At 36.0% G+C, this 25,013-nt stretch overlaps 1 protein-coding gene and 1 pseudogene across 2 annotated transcripts in view; both read left to right on the top strand.

The window, feature by feature from the left end:
- Positions 1 to 25,013, top strand: part of LOC120888434 (von Willebrand factor A domain-containing protein 8-like) — a 183,708-nt gene that overhangs the window by 41,520 nt on the left and 117,175 nt on the right. The gene's annotated exons all lie outside the window — the stretch shown is intronic.
- Positions 6,138 to 9,897, top strand: LOC101972615 (thyroid receptor-interacting protein 11 pseudogene; annotated as a pseudogene).

Below are 25,013 nucleotides of genomic sequence, written 5' to 3'. Positions count from 1 at the left end.
TTGGGTTTGTCATACATAGTATTTTCAATGTTGAGGTAAGTTTCTTATATTGCCTAGTTTCTCAGTGTTTTAAAGATGAGTGGGTGCTGTATGCCTCCCATGTATTTTAAATCATCTCAAAAGTATTTATAATACCTAGTAAATGTAAATACTATGTAAATAGTTGATATACTTTATTGCTTAGGAATAATGATGAGAAAAATGTCTGTAAGAGTTCACGAGAAACATAGGTTTTTTTTCCCCAAATATTTTGGATCTAAGATTGTTTCATCAGTGATATAAAACCCATAGATATGGAGGGTCACCTGTAAAGCTATCATCCTTTATACTTAATATGGAGACTTGCCAACACTAGGCAGTCCTCATCATCAGACAGAAGTCCACTCATTGCCTTGAATAGCCTGATAGTATTGATGGGTTCTTCATATCGTTAGCATAGCATTTAGTTAGCATTCATTTGAGTCTGGTTTTAACCCAGATACTGGTTCCTATATATCAAGAATTGATCAATTCAGGAAAAACAACAGAGGGAAACAAGCATGAGACATGCATAAAATGCAACAGAAATATTACATCAACAAAAAGTTAATGAAATAGTGAGGAACATGTACACACGTAGAAAAACATTTAGGATGTTGCATCGGCTACCATTTGCAAAACTAATCAGCCCCATATAGTAGTACATATAGTAATGTACATATGTATGTATGTACATACATTAGCTGTATGTACTACTATATGGGGCTGATTAGTACATACATACATACATATGTATGTACATACATTATGTATATATGTATGTATGTATATACATACATACAGCTAATGTATGTTTCCCTCATAATTGATTTAAAATCATAGTATTTAACTGTAACCTGTAAGAAAAAATAAAATGAGAACCAAAATACCCAGACTCTTACATACCCATAAATACACCCTTTAAAAATGTACTGTGCCAGTTGATCCACAGAGATTACTAGAATGTTAAGCAGCTGTACCCGACAGTTTTGATCGGAGGTAATGAAGTAGAATGATATATTTTCAGCATTTTGTTGGCTTGAGAATATTACCAATAAGAAGCTTATCTAAACTAGGAGCTAAAATTTCCTATTTTCTTTCTTCATTCCTTTCCTCAGTCTTTCAGAATTTGTTACGTGCTTTGAATCTTGTAGGTTCTGAAAGATGACACAATCTGGAATATGTTTTCCATATTTCCTCATAATTAGACAGCATGTGATGTGCTTTTAGGTGCTATGTGATCACACCAAAGGTACTGCTATACTTATAGCTGATCTGGCTACAGACTACTCTGCCCCAGATGACTTAGAACTGCCTGACTCCTTCCCTAATATGTATTTATATCTCTCTATTTATGTATGTATTAAGTATGTGTGTGTGTGTTTGTGTGTGTTACCTTTCCCATTCCCTCTCCCACCTAATTGCCTCCCCAACAAGGACAACCTATGCCTACATATTTTTTTTCTAGTCAACACTAGTCTCCTTCCTTTGAGAGAGAACATACAGACTTCCAGCACATGAAGTAAAGAGGCAGCATATCCTACAGGGTTCACTGTGCCCAGCTTCTGTCAGCCTTGATACTTGAGATGTAACTTAAAAAATGAAAATTTATAAAGAAGTTTTAGAGATTGCCAAAGCTAAACATAAGAGGTATTGTTATGAGGTCAAGTCCTAGATACACATTCCTTCTCATTCTTTGAACAGAGTTATTAAGATTTAGAGAGGCACCTTGGTATGTCACCTTGAGAAACAACCATTTAGATGTTATAATGATTTTGTCTATAGTTACTCATTGATAGTGTTTTCAAATTGTTATCTAATAGCATTTATTCAGTACCATTGTACGCCAGGTGTTTTGCTAGATATTGGATATTCAAAGAAAAAAAAAAAGAAAATGTGGTCTTTCTTCCAGAGAAATAGAATAGAAAGCATCAAAGTACATTACACATAAGTATTTTTAATGAAATCTTTTCTCCAATTGTACACATAAACATTTATGCATTTGTTTGTACTGGATCTAAATGTGAAGCATATTTTCTACTTTGGAAAAGTTTGAGAAATGCTGTGAGAAAAGGAAATAGACCTAACTCCTAAAGCAATGAAGCATAAGATTCCATGATGGACGTCTGTAAAAGTATATGGAAAAGGAATGGACTGTTTTACTCAAGAGATTAAGCAAGACTTCCTAGATGTGGCCTTTGAACTGGAACTTGAAACATTTTGGTGTTGACCAACAGAGCTGGGTGGTAAGGCAGGAATGATCAATCTGTCCCCTGGTAGTCTTGGCCCAGCATTGCCAGGCTCTAATAAGCCCCCAGCACTCTAATTTTGATTCTTCCCAGTGCCTGTCAGAGAATAGAAAACACTTATTCTTCCTCAGCATTTGAGGTTTCTCTTCCAACCCACATGATAAATATACTTTACATAAGAATTTCAGCTAAATACTTGTGATCCTTTCTTCCAACATTGTGCGCGTACACACACACACACACACACACACACACACACACACACACAATAGTACTTTAGATGATTGTGTTATTAGATTAGGCTTTTGAGGTGTGTTCATTATTCCCTGTCCAATATTAGCCCCTATGTATTTATACACGTAAATGTGTGATTAAATTAGTGTGTTATGGCTTCAACACTGTGAAACCCAAGAGGTTCTCAGAGAAAGACCCCTCTACTTAAGATTAATTTAAGAAGCCTTCTCTTAAATAATCCTGAATCTTGTTTCACTTCAGTCATCTATTTGAATCTATTTTGAACATCTGTTATCTGTTAGGTACCATGCTAAGCACTGTACCCCAAAAGATGGAAAAGCTACAGACCCTAGTTGGGGAGACAGAGGACAGGCAGTGATAGCTGGGATAGTAAATGCTGTGTCTGAGGAAGGAATGAAATGAGAAGAAAGCACACAACTCACTGAAACTTTATGGTGGAGCATAAAAGAAACCAGAGACATGGGAAGGGAGAAACTTCAAAAATCATATGAAAAATTTTATGTTAGAGGGGGGCCATCTTGGCTGGTGGCGACCACTGGGGGCAAGGGGGTAACTCAGGCAGAGAGAGGACACCATGATTTATTTTTAAAAAACATTTTGAATTGAATTTGGGGAACGTGTGGAATAGAGAGAGTGGCTCATATTAATGGACCCAGTTAATGGGAAAGTAATTCAGTGAAATCCAACCCCAAATCACTTGGCACGTGGTTGAGTTCAGCAGGAATTAGGTATCACCCCTGTGAAAGCTGGTTACCAGTACAGGACCTATGTATAAGCACTGTGTGGTAGCCAGCAGACAGTAGATCAGGAACTCATAAAGGAAGTTGCAAACAGTCATCTCTGATGAATCCCAGAGTGTGACTCAACCACAGTGACTGAAATAGGTGCACAGAAAATTGTGCCTGGAGCAAACAGCCTCCTAATTTCAAGGACAAAGAGCTCCCCACCAGAGATTCTGGGAAGATGCTAATAAGGGCCACACTGGAACTTCTGCATCCCAGGCTGGGTACCTGGTAATTCGTATTAACAGTGGTGGATAGGAAACTTTAGTCCCTATACCCTGAAAGTGGATTTTAATGAAAACCTCAAGATCCAGACATCCAACAGAGATCAGAGTCACCTCAACAATAGGGGGCCTCCAGCAAATCTCAAATACCTACCAGAGTTCCAAAGTTCAGCCAAGACTAAACCCCAACTACTGCAACTTCCAGTTTTGAACTCTACACCACCCCCACTACAGGAATACACCATTTGTCAGCCTCCCAGGTGGATCCCACCTTTTACTGAGAGACTGAAAGCTAAGAGATCTCCCTAGCCACAAGGACTGCAGCTGGTTAGGATACAAAGATGTGAGTCCTAACAACCCCCAGCTCTTCACCCCAGAGTTACAGAGCCAACAATAGATATAAACAATGCAAAACAATAGATATAAAAAATGCAAACCCCTCTCTTTCAAGAGTTTGACCACCTCAGAGGAAACAAGAATTTTATTTCCCATTAAATTTTTTTTCTGTTTTTACTCATCTCCGTATTTTCCCTTTTTTCTACGTATTCTCCCTAATTTTTTTCTCTTCTTTTTTTTCCCCTAATTTTTACATGGTTAAAAATTTAAAATTTTTTATTGTATTTTTTTTCCATTTTCTGCAAGTTTTGGTGTATGTGTGTGTGTGGGTATTCTCACTGTGTGAATAGGTTTAAATATATATATATATATATATATATATATATATATGTAATTTTACTTCATATAATTGCTTTCTTTTGCACCTGTTTATGATTTAGCCTTGTTTTGACTTAGGTGGGATATAATTATATTTAGGCTTTAACTGTTTTGATCTTACATTTGCTTATTTGTTTGTATACTGGTTTTTGTCCTTAGTACCACTTCTTTAGTTTCTCCGCACCCCAATACCAAATTTTCATGCTCCCTCTCCTCTTTTGTCTTTTAATTACTTTTAGTTATTTTTTGTTCTTCCTGCTTTATAGTCAACATCAGCTACCTATCTCCTGACTCTATTTTGTTTACTTTTTAACATATTTCAAACCTTTTCTTGCCTTCCTACCCTATTTTCTCTTTACTTAAGAAACTTTAATTCTACTGTCTAATAGAATTAGATAGTTAATGTAATTCTTATCCCATTCATGTTGCTGTGATATTGATAGAATACACGACATAGTAGACACCTGCTGTTTAATTCATGATTGAGTTCATGATTTTTTATTTTGGGTATTGATGGTACTGATGCTCACCTCAACATTCCTATATAGGTGGCAATTATTACTATAGATGTCAAAGTGGACAGCAGACACTGTGCATCTGTTGCTAACAGTAGTGCTATTCCTGACTCCCACTTCCTGTAATAGGGGCTGGAAAGTGACTGGGAATTTCAAGATCATAGAGTGGAGATCTCACTGTGGAGCAATACTCACAACTCAGCCAAGTAAGTAATAGCAAATCTCACTCCACACATGATGATCTAGCCCCATCCGAGCCTTCACATTACTTCAAGGGCAGAGAATTGAGGAAACAAAATTCCCCCCCCCAAAAAAAAACAGGTCTCAAGGAGGAACAATCAGAGAGGCACCTCAGGTTGCACTCTGGGATATCTACTCATAAAGCAAAAAAAGATAAATATCCAGAAGAGGACTTAAAAGGAGAATCCATCTCAACTGATGCACAAGTCCAACCAAGACATCTGAAAACATGAAGAAATAGGCCAAGAAATCTGCCCCAAAATTCCTTCTCCCAACAAAAGGATCTCACAGATATGGAAGTAGATGAAATTTCGCACAAAGATTATAAAAAATGATTATTAAAATGATTATTAAAAATGATTATTAATTTCATTATAAAAAATGAAAATTAAAATTTATTAAACTAAAAGAAGATCTAAGCAATGAATGAAGAAAGCTAATATTGGAGATAAAAGACCACTTCAATAAAGAAATAGAAATACTGAAAACAGAACTCATGGAAATGAAAGACACAAATCACACTTCACAAAAGCTCAATGTGGAACCAACCTAGATGCCCTTCAATAGATGAATGGACAAAAAAAAATGTGGCATATATACACAATGGAATATTACTCAGCAATAAAGGAGAATAAAATCATGGCATTTGCAGGTAAATGGATGGAGTTAGAGAAGATAATGCTAAGTGAAGTTAGCCAATCCCAAAAAACCAAATGCCAAATGTTTCCTTTGATATAAGGAGGCTAATTCATAGTGGGATAGGGAGAGGGAACATGGGAGGAATAGAGGAACTCAAGATTGACCAGAGGGGTGGGAGGGGAAGGGAGGGGACATAGGATTGTAAATGATGGTGGAATGTGATGATCATTATTATACAAAGTACATGTATGAAGACATGAATTGGTGTGCAAAAACTTTGTATAAACCAGAGATGTGGAAAATTGTGTTCCATGTGTGTAATAAGAATTCTAATGCATTCCCTTGTCATATATATATATATAAAGAAAATTCCACTGGAAACCATCACCAACAGATTAGATTGCATAGAAAACAGAACTTGAGACCTTGAGGACAGAACTTCAACTTCAGGCCTCCAAGACAGGGTAAAGGCTCTCAGATGGGGATGTTCTGGTGGCCAGCATGAAGGTGGCAGGACCAGCTCATAGAGCTGGGGGAGGCACTAACTCTGAGTGAGAAGTCACCCAACCAGAGGGCTGAAAGTCTAGGGAGGGAGCAGAGGCTCCACAGGGGTGACTGCACCCCTAGCGGCAAGTTCCTGGTCAAAGCCCAGGACAGGCCTCTACATTTAAGGCAGAGTGCCAAGGTGGCAGGAACCCTGCACTGCCCAGAATTCTGAATCTTTGGTCATAATTGACCCCCGCAATACTCCAGGACATTAGCTGGAAGGTGGATGGCAATAGAGAGTTTTTCAGAGCAGAGCTGAGGGGTCTCTGAAGCTCTAGCAATGCTTTAGAGGCCTAGGCTTCGGCTTGGGCCAGTCCTTGGGTGAGGAGGGAGGCAGCTTGGCTTCCCCCACTGGCCAAGTCTCCAGCTGCACCATAGATATGCCTGTGGAGGTCTCCAAAGCTGTGGAAGACAGTTCCCTTCATTGTCGAGGAAAAAAATCGAAACCACAGAATCAAGGTTGAGATCAGAGAATACAAGACTTAAAAAGTATTGTACTGATCTGGAAAAAAAGGATGAAGCATCACAGCTTCAAATAAACCTTCAATCTACAAGTTACCAAAATCAGCTGCAACAGAAACAGGTAGAAATCAGCCATCTTCAAGCAAGCCAGATGGCACTACAGGAGCAGGTGTTGAACCTGGAGTAAGCTGCTCAATCAGTACCTTCAGGAGCGGGTGGTGTACCAGCAACCAGCGCACCTTGTTCATTCAGTTATGGACTCAGGCAATATTTTTCACCTTTCCATAATGATGCCAAGGACTTTAGTGACATAATTTCATCACAACAGGAAATAAATAGATTATCAAATGAAGTTTCAAGACTTGAATGTGAAATTGGCCATTGGTAGCATAACACTCAGGCACAAGGAACACATGATTCGGATCAAAGTGAAATCTGCAAACTACACCATACAATTAAGGTACTGGAACAAAACTAAAGTCAGGACATGGATCATCACCAACATGGAATGTCTATTTTGTAGAATGCTCATCAACAGAAACTGGCAGAATTAAATCACCAGCATCAAATCACTATGAAGGACGGATTGCAGAACTGGAAAAGCTGTTACACCAAGGTAACTCAGGAGTTACTGTCACTGATCAGTCTCAAGTCTGGGAAATGCAAAACACTATTCAGGTTCTATAAACTGAAAAACTAGAGTCCACAAGAAGAATCAAAGAACTTGAGGATACAATCAAAGACATAAAGAAAAACTTATCTTCTGCAGAAAACGACAGAAATGTCCCAAAGAGAGATAAAGAGCAGCTCAGTGTGGAAAAGTGACAAATAACTGAAGAGTGTGAAACCTTGAAACTGGAATGTAGTAAATTGCAGCCTTCTGTGATGGAGCAGAGTAATCCTGTGGCAGAAAAGGGAACAATTCCTCCATGGAGTTCATCAGTGGGAGAAGTGTTCAGACTCCAACAAGCCCTGTCTCATGCTGAAACAATGAGACTGACTAGTTTAAGACAGGATACCAGCCTTGCTGAAGACAATCTGAAACTTCAAATGCATGTCCAAGTTTTAGAAAAAGAGAAGTCATTATTGAGTCAAGAAAAGGAAGAACTTTAGATATCACTTTGCAAACTGAGCTGGGAATATGAAGTCATTAAAATTGTGACTTCAACAGACATGAATTTGAATGTACAAATACATGACTTAACACTGAACTTGGAGGCTAAGGAGCAAGAACTGAATGAGAGTATTAATGAAAAGGAAATGCTGATAGCTCAGTTAGAAGAACTGGACAATGAATACCGGGAAGCTACAAAGCACCTGAATTTGATAATAAATGAGCTATCAAAACAGCAAAATGAAGGAGATGGTCTAATCAAGAAGTTGAAACAAGATCTGGATGATAAAAAAGAGAGAGTTCATCAACTTGAGGAGAATAAAATGGACATAACTAAAGAGTTGCATGTACAGAAAGAAAAGCTAACTGAGAGTGCACTGAGCCTCCATTATTTGCATTTAACCAAGCAGAAGCTTGAAGATAAAGTTGAAGATTTAGTAGGTCAGCAAAGTCAGTCACAAAAAAGTAGTTTTGAACATCCAGCAGGAAAACCTGGAACTTAAGGAACACATTAGCCAAAAGGAGGAGGAACTATGTAGAGTTCAGAATGAGTTAAGACATGCTGTTAATGAAGACTCTCTAACAGTAATTTTAAGGATGACTTGCTTAAAGAAAGGGAAGTCAAAATTATAAATTTGAAGCAAAATCTTGAGAAGTAGAACAGCTCAATGAAAATTTAAAGAAAGTTGCTCTTGATCTGAAAACGGAAAATGACAAGTTGATTTCAGCATATGAAGATGTAAGGCATCAGTTGGAAGAATCTATTGCTGGTAACAACTAAATTTCTCTAGAAAAAGACACTATTATGGAGATGCTGAAAAGAGAGAAAGAACAGATACAAGTAGAACTGTGTCAGGCCAAAAAGAGACTGTTGGAAGAAGCAAACAATTACAGGCAGACTATTCAGGAACCCTCAAATGCATGTAATTGGAATACCTCTGCCTTACAGCTGGAACAGGAGCGTGTAGTGCAACTCAGTCAAGAGAAAGACTTTGAAATAGCAGGACTCAAAAAGAATATTGAGCAAATGGCTACTGATCAAAAAGAAACTAAGGAAATGTTAGCATCTCATTTAGAAGAACAGAAGCAATTGATGCAACTTATAAATGAGAAAGAAGTTTTTATTGACCAACTCAAACAAGAAAGTTCAGAACTGCAAAAGGATTTAGATAAGTGTTCTCAGGCCTTAAATCAAAATGAAACTTTAAGGCAGACCATAGAGGCAAAAGACAGAAGTCTTAGCTCCATGAAAGAAGAAAACAGTCATCTGCATGAAGAATTGGAAAGACTTAGGGAACAGCAAAATCGAGTTGGAGCTATGGCTGAGCCTAAAACCCTCGATAGTATCACAGAACTAGAATCTGAGGTATCTCAACTGAATATCATCAAGAATCATCTGGAAGAGGAAGTTATACATCATCAAAAGGTCATTGGAAATCAAAACCAGAGTCAAATGCAACTACTTCAGTCTCTACAGGAGCAGAAGGAGGAAATGGATAAATTTAAATACCAGTTTGAGCAGATGAAGGCAGCACATACCCAACTGTTTTTTTCAAAAAAGACGAGGAAATTAAGAATCTGCAGAAAACCATCGAACAAATAAAAGCCCAGGGGCATGAAGAGAGACAGGACATTCAAACAGAGAATTCTGGTAGTTTTCCAGAAACAAAAGTGAAAAGCCTTAATATAGAAAATGGGAGTGAAAATCATGCCATATGCAAAGCCAAAACAGAAAAATTTGTGAAAAGAATCAAAGAACGAGTACTTGGGATTCAACTTCGGAATTCAAAGAATATATCTTTAACCAAACAGATTGATCAACTGTCTAAAGATGAGGTTGAGAAACTCACTTATCCAGCAGAAAGATGTGGAGAGACGAGCTCTCTGTGATAGAATGTCTCCAGTTTCATACACCTAGAATGTCCTTGACCTCTAGCAGCAACTCCAGACTTCACTATGGAAAGAGAACAAGGATTAGCCCTTTTAAATGGGAAGATCCAAAAGTGTCACCAATATACCTTTGAGACCAGAATGAGAAAACTAGGCTTAATAGTTCTTAATCAGAACTTTTTGTTCAATTTCTGGAAAGAGTATCTCATCCAGCTATTCTACCACCAAAACTTTCTGCTCATGCCATGAAACTTCTAGACTCACTAGGAAGGAGAAAACAAGGTGTAAAAGTACGAGGAAGTTTTAAAGATGCAACAGAATTCAGAGCTAGCAGAAGAACCAGTCATGACTCCCTGTTTGGAAGCTGTGACTCTTATTAACGCAACTGGACTTGGTTGGACCTGATGTACCTGGGCATCTTCTTTGACCTATACACTATTGCCAATGCCCCTTGACAACAGCCCCAGAGTTGTACTAAAGGACCTTTTAAAGCAATAGGTGATTTATTTTCCCTTGTAGAACATATTTAGTTTCAAGTTAACATATTCACTATCCTAAACCAAATTTTATTCTCAGTGTCATATTCTATTCACTATTCCATAAGGTCCAGGATGAGCAAGTAAGGAATATGTTATGAAATGGCAGTAAGAGTTCCATGTTCCAGCATATGCTGGAGTGTACCTGTGTATGCCAATGTGATCTTTCAGATTAGTAGAATGAGTTTAATATGAGTGAGCAATACAATATGACTACAGTACAAAGCACTTCTCAATTCAGGCTGCATTATTACAAAGCGGCATCCCCATTACAAAACAGAATGGGCCTCTTCTGTAAGTAGCCAATTGGGCTATTCTTCAACTATCATTCATCTTCTATAGGATTATGTTAAGGCAGAATATATCCAAAGAGATGTGAGTAGGATGGTGAAAGTGCTTGAACTGAAGCCACATAAGTTATGAGAGAAGAACTGGGAATAATCAGCCCAGAGAAAACAGTGCTTGATTTGGTCATGGCTAAATATTTCCAGCTCCTTGAAACTCAAACATAGCTACTTTGTCAAAACATAATTAGATATATTATTTATGATGTTTCATAATCTATTTTTTCTCTTAACTCATTCAATGAGTTCATACTATTGGTTATATATATTTTTATAAATTCTTTTTCCATATGTATTTATCCTTGACTTTCATATTTTATTTGTGTCAATCTAGTGCCTACCCTAATGAAGAGTGCTGTATTTTAAATTCAGTTTAGAGTTCTTGAGCTTATTTGCCTAAATTGTGATGTGTGTATTAGAAATTACATAGTTTATACCATATAATACACATTTTCCTTAATAACCTGGGATAAATAAACCATATTTCTGTGGTTGGCTAATTATTATATTTTATTCATTTGTTATTTCTTTTTATTCTGCAATTTTTGAGGGGTGTGTGTGTGTGTGTGTGTGTGTGTGTGTGTGTATCCTCACTGTGTGGATAGGTTAGAAAAAATATATATTTATGTAATTTTACTTTCATTTAATTGCTTTCTTTTGAATCTGTTTATGATTTAGCCTTGTTTTGACTTAGGTAGGATATAATTATATATAGGTTTGAACTGTTTTGATCTTACATTTGCTTGTTTGTTTCTATATTGGTTTATGTCCTTAATCCCACTTCTTTAGTTTCTCTCCACCCCAATACCAAATTTTCATGCTCCCTCTCATCTTTTGTCTTTTAATTACTTTTAGTTAATTGTTTTTGTAATTCTTTCTTTATAGTCAGTATCAGCTAACTATCTCCTGACTCTCTTTTGTTTACTTAACATATTTTAAACTTTTGTTGCCTTCCTACCCTATTTTCTCTTTACTTAAGAAACTTTAACTGTCTAATAGAATTAGATAATTAATGTAACTCATACCCCATTCATGTTGTTGTGATTATTGATAGAATACCCAACATAGTAGACACCTGTTTAATTCTTGACCGAGTTCATGATTTTTTATTTTGGGTATTGATGGTACTGATGCTCACCTCAACATTCCTATATAGGTGGCAATTATTGGTATAGATGTCAAAGTGGACAGCAGAAACTGTACTTCTGTTGCTAACAGTAGTGCTATTCCTGACTCCCACTTCCTATAAGAGGTACTGGAAAGTGATCAGGACATTTCAAGATCATAGAGTCGAGGTCTCACTGTGGAGCAATACTCACAACTCTGCCAAGTAAGTAACAGCAAATCTCACTCCACACATGATGATCTAGCCCCACCTGAGCCTTCACATTACTTCAAGGGCAGAGAATTGGGGAAACAAAACTCTCAAACCAAAAAACCAAAACCAAAATCAAAAACAAAAAAACAGGTCTCAAGGAGGAACAATCAGAGGGGCATCTCAGGTTGCCCATTGGATATCTACTCATAAAGCAAAAAAGATAACTATACACAAGAGGACTTAAAAGAGGAAGGAGAATCCATCTAAACTGATGCACAAGTCCAACCAAGACTTCTGAAAACATGAGGAAATAGGCTAAGAAATCTCCTCCAAAATTCAGAATCTCCCAACAAAGGATCCCACAGATATGGAAGTAGGTGAAATTTCAAAGATTATAAAAATGATTATTAAAATGTTAAACTAAAAGAAGATCTAAGTAAAGAATGAAGCTAATATTGGAGAAAAAAGACCACTTCAATAAAGAAATAGATATATTTGAAAAGAAACCAATCAGAACTCATGAAAATGTAAGACACAAATCACACATCACAATAGCTCAACTGTGGAACCAACCTAGATGCCCTTAAATGGATGAATGATTTTTCTAAAATGTGATATATATATACACAATGGAATATTACTCAGCAATAAAGGAGAATAAATCATGGCATTTGCAGGTAAATGGATGGAATTAGAGAAGATAATGCTAAGTGAAGTTAGCCAATCCCCCCAAAAACAAATGCCAAATGTTTCCTTTGATATAAGGAGGCTGATTCATAGTGGGATAGGGAGATGGAGCATGGGAGGAATAAAGGAACTCTAGATTGGCCAGAGAGGGTGGGAAAAGAAGGGAGGGGGCGTGGGATTATAAATGATGGAATGTGATGATCATTATTATACAAAGTTCATGTATGAAGACATGAATTGGTGTGCAAAAACTTTGTATAAAACCAGAGATGTTGAAACTGGTGCTCTATGTGTGTAATAAGAATTGTAATGCATTCCGCTGTCATATATTTAAAAAAAGAAAGAAAGAAAGAAAATTCCACTGGAAACCATCACCAACAGATTAGATTTCATAGAAAACTTGAGTCTTTGAGGACAGAACTTCAACTTCAGGCCTCCAAGACAGGGTAATATGTCTCAGATGGGGGTGTTCTGGCGGCCAGCATGGAGGTGGCAGGACCAGCTAAAGCTGGGGGAGTCACTAACACTGAAGGAGAAGTCACCCAACCAGAGGGCTGAAAGTCCAGGGAGGCAACAGAGGCCCCCGCGGGGGTGACTGAGCCCCTGGTGGCAAGTTTCTAGTCAAAGTCCTGGCCAGGCCTCTACCTTTAAGGCAGAGTTCCAAGGTGTCAGGAACCCTGCACTCCCCAGCATTCTGAATGCTTTGGTCATAATTGAACTCTGCAACGGTCCAGGACATTCAGCTAGAAGGTGGATGGTCATAGAGCGGTTTTTGGAGCAGAGCTGAGGGCTCTCTGAAGCTCTAGCAATGTTTTCGTGGTTTAGAGGCCTAGGCTTCGGCTAGGGCCAGTCCTTGGGTCAGGTGGGAGGCAGCTTGGCTTCCCCCACTGGCCAAGTCTCCAGCGGCACCACAGATATGCCTGTGGAGGTCTCCAAAGCTGTGGAAGACAGTTCCCTTCGTTGTCGAGGAAAAAAAATCGAAACCACAGAATCAAGGTTGAGATCAGAGAATACAAGACTTAAAAAGTATTGTACTGATCTGGAAAAAAAGGATGAAGCATCACAGCTTCAAATAAACCTTCAATCTACAAGTTACCAAAATCAGCTGCAACAGAAACAGGTAGACATCAGCCATCTTCAAGCAAGCCAGATGTCACTACAGGAGCAGATGTTGAGCCTGCAGTCAACTGCTCAATCAGTACCTTCAGGAGCGGGTGGTGTACCAGCAACCAGCGCACCTTGTGAAGTTGGCCATTGGAGGTGTAACATGCAGGTACAAGGAACAAATGATTCACATCAAAATGAAGTCACCAAACTACACCATGCAATTAAGGTACTGGAACAAAACCGAAGTCAGGACATGGATCATCACCAACATGAAATGTCCATTTTGCAGAAGGAACATCAACAGAAACTGGCAGATTTAAATCACCAGCATCAACAGGAGTCAAATCACTATGAAGGACGGATCGCAGAACTTGAAAAGCTGTTACACCAAGGTGACTCAGGAGTCACAGTCACTGATCAGTCTCAAGTCTGGGAAATGCAAAACACTATTCAGGTTCTACAAACTGAAAAACTAGAGTCCACAAGAAGAATCAAAGAACTTGAGGATACAATCAAAGTCATAAAGAAAAAATTATCTTCTGCACAAGCCCTGTCTGATGCTGAAAGCATGAGACTGACTAGTTTAAGACAGGATACCAGCCTTGCTGAAGACAATCTGAAACTTCAAATGCATGTCCAAGTTTTAGAAAAAGAGAAGTCATTATTGAGTCAAGAAAAGGAAGAACTTCAGCTATCACTTTGCAAACTGAGCTGGGAATATGAAGTCATTAGAAGTGTGGCTTCAACAGACATGAATTTGAATGTACAAATACATGACTTAACACTGAACTTAGAGGCTAAGGAGCAAGAGCTGTATGAGAGTATTAACGAAAAGCAAATGCTGATAGCTGAGTTACAATATTTGTACAATGAACACCGGGAAGCCACAAAGCACATGAATTTGATAATAGATGAGCTATCAAAACAGCAAAATGAAGGAGATGGTCTAATCAAGAAGTTGAAACAAGAACTGGATGATGAAAAAGAGAGAGTTCATCAACTTGAGAAGGATAAAATGGGCATAATTAAAGAGTTGCATGTACAGAAAGAAAAGTTAACTCAGAGTGCACTGATCTTCTGTGATTTGCTTTTAACCAAGCAGAAGCTTGAAGTTAAAGTCAAAGATTTAGTAGGTCAGCTACGTCAGTCACAAAAAAGTAGTTTAAACATCCAGCAGGAAAACCTGGAACTGAAGGAATACATTAGCCAAAAGGAAGAGGAACTATGTAGAGTTCAGAACGAGTTAAGATGTGCTCTTAATGAAGACTCTAATTTTAAGGATGACTTGCTTAAAGAAGGGGAAGTCGAAATTACTAACTTGAAGCAAAATCTTGCAGAAGTAGAAGAGCTCAATGAAAATTTAAAGAAAGTTGCTTTTGATCTCAAAACGGAAAATGACAAGTTGATTTCAGCATGTGAAGATGTAAGGCATCAGTTGGAAGAATCTATTGCTGGTAACAACCAAATTTCTCTAGAAAAAGACACTATTATGGAGACTCTGAAAACAGAGAAAGAACAGATACAAGTAGAACTGTGTCAGGCCAAAAAGAGACTGTTGGAAGAGGCAAACAATTACAGGCAGACTATTCAGGAACTCTCAAATGCATGTAATTGGAATACCTCTGCCTTACAGCTGGAACAGGAGCGTGTAGTGCAACTCAGTCAAGAGAAAGACTTTGAAATAGCAGGACTCAAGAAGAATATTGAGCAAATGGCTACTGATCAAAAAGAAACTAAGGAAATGTTGGCATCTTGTTTAGAAGAACAGAAGCAATTGATGCAACTTGTAAATGAGAAAGAAGTTTTTATTGGTCAACTCAAACAAGAAAGTTCAGAATTGCAAAAGGATTTAGATAAGTGTTCTCAGGCCTTAAAACAAGATGAAACTTTAAGGCAGACCATAGAGGCAAAAGACAGAAGTCTTAGCTCCATGAAAGAAGAAAACAGACATCTGCAAGAAGAATTGGAAAGACTTAGGGAACAGCGGAATCCACTTGGAGCTGTGGCAGAGCCTCAAACCCTCGATAGTATCACAGAACTAGAATCTGAGGTATCTCAACTGAATATCATCAAGAATCATCTGGAAGAGGAAGTTACACATCATCAAAAGGTCATTGAAGATCAAAACCAGAGTCAAATGCAACTACTTCAGTCTCTACAGGAGCAGAAGGAAGAAATGGATAAATTTAAATACCAGTATGAGCAGATGAAGGCAGCACATACCCAACTGTTTTTTGAAAAAGACAAGGAAATTAAGAATTTGCAGAAAACCATCGAACAAATGAAAGCCCAGGGGCATGAAGAGAGACAGGACATTCAAACAGAGAATTCTGGTAGTTTTCCAGAAACAAAAGTGAAAAGCCTTAATATAGAAAATGGGAGTGAAAACCATGCCATATGTAAAGCCAAAATGGAAAAATTTGTGAAAAGAATCAAAGAACGAATACTTGATATTCAACTTTGTAATTCAAAGAATATATCTTTAACCAAACAGATCCATCGGCTGTCTAAAGATGAGGTTGAGAAACTCAGTCAAATTATCCAACAGAAAGAAGCGGACAAGGATTATTTGTTAGTATCCATTTAACTATTTCATTTGGCCACAATGTCACTTCAGGTTAAATTCAATTTTCTAGGTGTTAAATATAGCCATTTTGAGTGAGAAGAACCAAAAGTGTCCCTTGAGACCAGATGAACAAACTAGGCTTAATAGTTCTTTATCAGGACTTTTTGTTCAACATTGTCCAACTACTAAAACAAAATTACACTTGGAGGGCCCAAATATGAAATTTAGTGGTTCAATTCTAAGATTCTCTTTATCAAAATTCTTTAATCAAAACCTATCCATTTAACTATTTCAATTGGCTACAAAGTCACTTCAGGTAAAATGTAATTTTCTAGGTGATAAATATGTCCATAAGGAAAATGGTTTCTGCACGTTAAGTGTGAGTCAAACCAAAAGTCTTAATACATCGATCATTTCTAATAGAAAAGTTAATTTGTAAGAATATATCATTAAAATCTGGACTGTTTATCTAAACGCTTCTCTGGGTTATCAAAAAGTGTATTTAAAGTTAATCTTTTTTATTTTTGTAAATTAAGATAAAAGATGAATCAAGAGTTTCCAGCTTGAGCTGGGTGAAAGTTGGAGAGGAGAGAAAGCAGATTATATGGCAATTGCTTCTGACACCCATAGTTTCTAGAACCATTAAGAACATTTTCATTAAAATTAATTGATTCTGAAACAAATTTTAAATATAAATTATATTATAATTAAATATAAATTAATATTATCACCTTTAATTTAAATTTATTTTAATAATTTTATAATAGTTTTATTACATTTAATTTAACTATTTTTTGATGTAGCACTTAAAATTTTATTTGTATTGCTTTTTAATTTAATAAAATTAATTTATATTAAATTATAACATAATTTATATTTAAAAATTTATTAAATTTTATTTAAATTAATTTAATAAAATGTAAAGAAATGAATTTAAATAAAATTTAATATAAATCTGATTAATTAATATTCATTACATAATTTAATATAAATTTTCATACAATTAATTTTAATGAAAGTGTTCTTAGTGGTTTTGGAAGCTCCAGGTGTCAGAAAGGTATTTGTTGTATGATCTGCTTTTTTCTCTTCTCTGATTTCACCTAGCTGGGGCTGGTAACTTTTGATTTATCTTTTTTCTTAATTTACAAAAATCAAAAAGAGAAGATAAAATACCTGGTAGCTATAAATATATATCATCTTTTCTTCCTTTTTATTTCCTTTTTAAAAATTTTCTCTCAGTTTCAACTTTTTGTTTTTTTACACATGATAATGAAAATACCTAACATAGAAAGGAAGGCAAGAGCACTAAAAGCTGCAAGAGAAAACCATCAGTCTCAGTTAGGGGCAAGCCACAAAGGCTAACTTCTGGCTTCTGAACTCAGATCCTAAAGAAGAACAAGGCCTAGAATGAGATATTCAAGAACACTCTTAAAGAAAAAATTTGTCAGTCAAGATTTCTAAATCCAGCAAAGCTCTTTCAAAATCCATGTAGAAAGAATTGCTTTACATGATATGGATAAGCTAAAAGAATTTATGATCACCGAAGAAGCACTACAAAGAATATTCAAAGATAAACTGCACAAAGATATACCTCAAAAATAACTCCCAAAGCTCCTAAATAGATGATGACCATGAGAGGAGCAACCCACTAAATGAAAATTAAGACAGAATTAAATGTAGTAAACAAACCAAAATATCAGAAAATTACAAACGCATATTCACAATAACCCTGAATGCATCTGGCCTCAAATCCTCAGTTAAAAGACACAAATTAATGGATTGTATCAAAAAACAAAATTCAACTAAATGTTGTTTGCAAGAACCCCTATCACCAGCAGACAGGTCATCTAAGTATAAAATTAATACGGATTTTTCTGACTTTAATACTATAAATGAAATGTACCTAAAAGACATCTACACACTATTTTACCTTTTTCCAGAAGCTCATGGAATCTTTTCCATTATTGACCATATTTTAAAATGAGTACAGCTTGCAAGAGGATATTTATTGAGCTCTCCATATAAAATGTGATCATGAATTTGATGTGCTTTGACAGAAACCTGTGTTTTTCCAATAGTAAACAAATATAAAAATAAATCCAAGTGTTGCTACAACTGCGGTTCCTAGAACCCATTATTTCAAATCCAGTTTTTATTAAAATGTGACTCTATATTTTCAGAAACATGGGTTAATTATAAACCAAAATTTTTCTTGCTGTATTTCATGATATTCCCTATAAAGTATATTTTTAATTTGTTACATTTATGTTCCGCTGAAGAATGCTATATATCACATTTTTCCTTAGAAATAAAATCATATACTTTTAAAGGCTTTTGATGACTATTATTGTGGGACCAAAAATGTAAAAGATTATAACTTTCAAATGTCATTTTCTAATTATAGTGAGCAAATCAGAAAGTGATTTCTCCGTATATTACTGGTAGAATCTCTATGAGGGCTTTCAGTAGAACTTCCTTCACCATCTATCTTTGAAATGCACAGAATCTTCTGAAACCCAATGTGGGACTACAACTTAAATGTTCTTGTGTATAGCCATGACAGTGACTGGTACAGAGTTAGCACACAATCAATTCTTAGAGAAGCATGGAAAGAAATACATGGAAAAGAGGACTAATTTATATTAAGCACCATTGATCCATTCCCTCTTTTAAATGAAATATTCCGGGGCTATGAATAAGTGCAGTTCAGTGCAACGGTAACAAAGGTGGCCTTTCTTTAGGCACTAGTCCAGAAGTTTTGATTTTTGAAGATCTCAGTAGAATATTAAGACCTATTTTCACTTTAGAAATCATTAGATTATTTAATTGGCATTGAGTAAATTTTGTTTTTCAGTGCACAGACTGAGTTACCGCCACATCCTTTGTGGTGGTACAAGAAGCCTGGTCCTCTCTTGGAAAGCATGCTTCATTCTTTGTTTTGGTCAGTAATGGGAAAACAGTCTGTCTCAGCAGGTCAGTGTTACAGAATTGTTTTATATAATGGTTACATGTACACATATCTTTGGGAATCTTTCTTGACCCAGAGAGGCATTGCCTTTCTGACCTTTTCCTGCCATATCTCCTAGTGATATGTATCTGTAGAGCCAACTTGGACCAAGGTGATCTAGGGGTGTGCCTATGTGGTAACCCTTGGCAATGTCTCTATTATTTTTATCACTTACTCCTGTTAGAAAATATTCCCTGTTAGAGAAATCTCAGAAATGGAAGTTCGTTTTGAATCTTTAAGGTTTTCAAGAGTACCCACTAAGACTGCAAGTCCCCTGGGCAGTGTAGTACCCAGTGGTGTGCAGATAAGCCAGCTCCTCACAGGCCAGAAGGGAGTGTTAACAATGCCGTTTTCCTGGGTATAAGCATTTCCTACAAGGCTAATGACCAGCTACCAAAAGCTGAAAGTTTGCTTCTAAAATTACTGAATATTGAGCAGTTGTCTCTCACAAGCTGGTACAGTTTGGCTCCCACATGCCACTGGCTTAATTAAGTCTTTATCACCCAACTGCCTGAGGAGAATGATAACAGTTACCTAAGAGCCAGGATTTTGACAAGGCAATGGAATGTGAATAAAAAGAGAGAGGTGAAAGAAAAGAAAAGGGAACGGAGGACTGAGAACACAGACTAGATGGTGTCATGCTGTCTCTGGGAAATGTAGTTGCCTAGAGTTGTACCAGTTGCAGGTGTGCAGGGCCCTTCTTGAACTGGGAGCTTGGTTTGATCCAAGAATTGGAAAGAAGTCTGTCCTCAAGTGAGATGATGCTCCTGGGTTCATATGTAGGGGCCTCCTTTCTTATATCCATTGTATTTCAGAACAAAGAAAACCTGCCACTTGATATTGCATTCTTTCCAGAAGTAATGCTTCCATTGATAATAAGATTATCTGAAATTGTCAAATACAACTGAAATTAAATCAGTAACCACCTCCTTAAGACAAGCAAATCAGTAAGTTTGTGATTTTAGAGAAACTGTATTTTCATTAACCTTTTGGGCCATACAAGGAGACTGACATCCCTAAAAACTAAGAAAATTGTGGAGTTCATAGACTTTTAAATTAAGGTTAAAAATAGAAATATCAACTTTCACTCTCTAGGAAAGGCCTAACCTTGAGAAATTTCTTTTCAAATCATCAGCAGGAATATTTTAGCTCTCTTCTCTCATGACAAACTTTAAGATCATTATGCTGAATGTTACCATATCCTCAGCACATATTGTTGAGAAATATGATAAATAAATAAGGCAAACTTAGAAAAAATATTTAAGGCAATTTTCCTTATATAAGGAAAGTAAATTAACTCAGGAATATACCTACTACAAATTGAGGTGTCAAATGCCATGAATAGGTTCATATTCAATGGCTCTACAATTTTTACAATGCTGAACTTCTTTGGTGCATTATACGTATAGTCAACACATCACAGTGAGTATAGAAAGAAACTTTCTTATTATGTTTACAAACATAAGTATGATTTTTATTCATAAGCAGTATAGAATATTGTTTAAGAGCATGAAATTCGGAGTGGTCATACCAGGCTTCAAATCCCTTTTGAACATTGTATGGGATCTATGACAAATGAATTATTCTTTCAAAACCTCATTTTCTTTACTTTTTTTTTAAAAGAGAATTTTTAAATATTTAATTTTTAGTTTTTTCTTTATTATATTTTTATGTGGTGCTGAGGGGGATCGAACCTAGTGCCCCACACATGCCAGGAGAGCACATTACCACTTGAGCACATCCCCAGCCCTCAAAACCTCATTTTCTAATCCTAATATAAGAAAATGTATGATAAATGCCTGACACAGAGTGAATCCTCAGTAAACAATAAAAATTGGAAACATAGGATTTAGGTAATATTGGGCTACAGAATACTTTAGTGCTTACATGGAAACAAAGCAAATTAAAATGAAACAGTGTTACCTAAATACCCAACATTAAATCATGACCCGATGAGTTATATAATTCATCATCTATCCTAGTGTTAAAATGAAAGCTTTGTTTGTAATCCTGTTTGGAGAAAGTTTTGTCAAGCCCAAAAATGGAATTGAAAAAATGGCCTTTGCCTAAACTTGTCAACTTGAAAGAAAGCAGGAAATCAATGATAGGACAATTGTCAGCAGAAGATTATAGTGTTTAAGCCTATTCTAAAGACAAATTAGAAGACTAAAAAACACACAGCAAAACATACAGCATTGAGCCTGAGTCCTGAGAACAGTAAAGAGCAAGTCAAATTTGGTGCTGTGTTTCTTTGCTTTTCTTGTTTAGTTTTTTTGTCTTTGTTTGCTTTAGGACTTTAAGGCACTGGGTAGCCCTAGAAATTGATGTGTGGGTGGCACAAGAATTTGGAAGATTAGTTAAAAGTCGGTACAGAGGCCGCCTAGGCATCTTGGCTTTCTCCTCTACCTTGTGCTCCTGGACAGCAGCACTCCCCTAGCATACAAAAGGCAGGAACTATATTGAAGACACCTACAGCTTAGGATAGGCCAGGAGTGAGACCATACAAGGAAGAGATGAAGTTAAAGTCTACCCCTTTCCTTACTTGGATCCAAAAAAGCTGTCATCTCTCTCTCTCTCTCTCTCTCTCTCTCTCTCTCTCTCTCTCTCTCTCTGTATGTGTGTGTATATATATATATATATATATATACACACACACACTTCTTGGCAGGAAATTAGCAAACGTCTTTTTGGACAGTACTGTGCCCAAGACAAGAATATATTTTTTTTAAAGGAGAAGAAAAGTAAAATAATGCTTTTAATTTTTGTTCATTAGAATGATATTGGCCTTGGGTTTAGCATAGATAGCTTTTAAAATGTTGAGGTATGTTCCTATTATCCCTAGTTTTTCTAGTGTTTTGAATATGAATTGATGCCGAATTGTGTTCAATGCTTTTTCTGCATCTATTGAGATAATCATGTGATTCTTGTCTTTAAGTCTATTGATGTGTTGTATTATATTTATTGATTTTCCTATGTCGAACCAACCTTGTATCCCTGGGATGAAACCTACTAGGTCATGGTGCACTATCTTTTTAATATGTTTTTGTATGCAATCTGTAAGAATTTTATTGAGAATGTTTGCATCTATATTCATCGGGGATATTGGTCTCAAGTTTTCTTTTCTTGATATGTCCTTATCTGGTTTGGTATCAGGGTGATAGTAGTCTCATAGAATGAGTTTGGAAGGGTTCCCTCCTTTTCTGTTTCATGGAATAATTTGAGAAGTAATGGTATTAATTATTCTTTGAAGGTCTTGTAGAACTCAGCTGAGAATCTTTCAGATCCTGGGCTATTCTTCAATGGTAGGCTTTTGATGGCATCTTCTATTTCATTGCATCAAATCGATCTGTTTGAATTGTGTATGTCCTCCTGATTCAGCTTGGGTAGGTCCTATGCCTATAAATATTTGTCAATATCTTCAAGATTTTTATTGGAGTCAAAATTTTCAAAATATTTTCTGATTATCCTCTGTATTTCATTAGTTTCCATGATAACATGTCTTTTTCAACATGAATTGTAGTAATTTGAGTATTTTCCCTCTTTCTCATAGTTAGCATGGCTAAGAGTTTATCAGCTTTATTTATTTTTCAAAGAACCAACTTTTTGTTTCATAGATTTTTTTGAATTGTTTTCATTTCAATTTCATTGGTTTTGGCTCTGATTTTTAATAATTTCCTGTGTTCTACTGCTTTTGGTGTTGATTGTTTCTTTTTTCTATGGCATTGAGATGTAATGTTAGGTTATTTATTTGTTGACTTTATATTCTTTTAATGAATAAGCTCAATGTTATGAACTTTCATTTAGAACCATTTTTTATTGTGTCCCAGAGATTTTGATATATTGTGTCACTATTCTCATTTGCCTCTAAATATTTTTTAATTTCACTCCTGATTTCTTCTACTTATTTGTTGATCATTCAATGGCATAATCTTCAGGTGATATATTAACTTCTATTTTTATAATTGATTTCTAATTTAATTCCATTATGATCTGAAAGAATACAAGGTATTATCTGTATTTTTATTATTTGCTGAGTTGCTTTATCTCCTAATATATGGCCTATTTCAGAAAATGATCTGTGAGCTACTGAGAAGAAAGTGTGTTTAGTCATTGATGAATGAAATATTCTATACATGTCTGTTATGTCTAAACTATTAATTGTATTTTTTTAGTTCAGTAGCTTCTTAATTTAGTTTTTTTGTTTGGAAGCTCTATCCAGTGTTGAGAGATGTGTGTTAAAGTCACAGAGTATTATTGTGTTGTGGTCTATTTGATTCTTTTTTTACTGGTTGTTCAAAACATTACAAAGCTCATGACATATCATCTTTCATACATTTGATTCAAGTGGGTTATGAACTCCCATTTTTACCCCAAATACAAATTGCAGAATCACATCGGTTACACATCCACATTTTTACATAATGCCATATTAGTGACTGTTGTACTCTGCTACCTTTCCTATCCCCTTCTATCCCCCCTCCCCTCCCCTCCCATCTTCCCTCTCTACCCCATCTGCTGTTATTCTTGAAATTTTAAAGTGTTTGTTAGATTATGTAGATGCTGGGCATAAGTATTTAGGATTGTTATGTCTTGTTGATGTATAATTTCCTTAAGAATTATGAAATGACTTTCTTGTTCCCTTCTGATTAACTTTGGCTTGATGTCCACTTAATCCGATATGAGGATAGAAACCCCTTCTTGTTTAAGAGTTCCATGTGAATGACATTTTTTTCTGTCCTTTTACCTTTGGTCTGTGGATGTCTTTGCCTAAGAGGTGAATCTTTTGGAGACCACATATTGTTGGATCTTGATTTTAATCCAGTCTGCCAGTCTATGTCTTTTGATTGATGAGTTCGGACCATTTACATTCAGTGTTATTATTGAGTAATGATTTTTATTCCTTGTCATTTTGGTTTAATTCTGGTTTTTAATTTGATTTAGTTTCTCCTTCAAAAGACTAATCTAGTGTAGTTGCTCCCTTTACTTTTATTTTTTATTTCTTCATGAAATATTTCATTGAGTATGTTTTGTAGTGCAGGCTTTGTAGTTTTTTCTAACTTTTGTATCATAAAAGGTTTTTATTTCATTGTCAATTCTTAAGCTTAATTTTGATTGGTATATTATTCTTTGTTGTCATCAATATTCTTTCCTAGCTTAGTATATAATATCCAAGATTTCCTAGGTTTTAGGTTCTGGGTTGAGAAATCAGCTGAGATCCTCATTGGTGTCCCTCTATATGTGACCTGTCTCCGGCAGCCTTTCAGATTCCATCCTTATTCTGTATGTTAGGCATTTTCATAATAAGTTGACTTGACGTGGATCTATTGTAATTTTGTATGTTTGGGGTCCTGTATACTTCCTGTGTTTGATTATCCATTTTGTTCTTAAGGTTTGGGAATTTTTCTGACATAATTTCATTGAAAAGACTGTGCATTTTTTTCATTTATATCACCAAGCCTTCTTCTATCCTGGTAAGTCTTAAACGTGGTGTTTTCATGTTTATCCTGTATTTCTCTATTTTCCAGTTATGCATTTTAGTTTTGTTGCCTGAAACTCTATTTCCAAGTTTTTTAGTCTTCTGGTGAGGCTTTCCATTGAGTTTTTAATTTGGTTTATTGACCCCTTCATTTTGAGACTTTCTGGTTGATCCTTCTTCAGGATTTCTATTTCCTTACTGAAGTGATCTTTCACTTTTTGGATTTTCTCTCTGATTTCACTCATTAGATCATCTTTTACCTCAAAGATCAGTTTAACTAAGAATTTTCTACACCCTTTCTCTTACCTTTCCTTCACTGTGATA

The sequence above is a fragment of the Ictidomys tridecemlineatus genome, chromosome 6, assembly GCF_052094955.1.
Source record: "Ictidomys tridecemlineatus isolate mIctTri1 chromosome 6, mIctTri1.hap1, whole genome shotgun sequence".
NCBI lineage: Eukaryota > Metazoa > Chordata > Mammalia > Rodentia > Sciuridae > Ictidomys > Ictidomys tridecemlineatus.
This window is presented reverse-complemented; position numbering and strand designations above follow the sequence as displayed.